The sequence below is a fragment of the Octodon degus genome, unplaced genomic scaffold (assembly GCF_000260255.1).
Source record: "Octodon degus isolate 3935 unplaced genomic scaffold, OctDeg1.0 scaffold00033, whole genome shotgun sequence".
Taxonomy (NCBI): Eukaryota; Metazoa; Chordata; class Mammalia; order Rodentia; family Octodontidae; genus Octodon; species Octodon degus.
In genome coordinates this window covers 5,066,801-5,067,008 of record NW_004524609.1, presented here as the reverse complement: position 1 = coordinate 5,067,008, position 208 = coordinate 5,066,801, and positions in this window count along the sequence as shown.

The window sequence follows — 208 nt, the reverse complement described above, 5'->3', positions numbered from 1 at the left end:
TTCACCACATCTTGTTATTTAGTCAGTAGCGACCATCCTTAAAATCTTGACTTCATTGTCTCTATTTTACAGGGTTTGTTTTGTTTTGTTTTGTTTTGGTCCTACCTAAGAAGGAAGGGAAAAAATAGCAGCTACACCCGAAGTCCATGTGGTCAGGAAGCTAAAGGCAGGGAGGCCAGGTGAGCCCCAACACCCAGCCAGCGCCAGG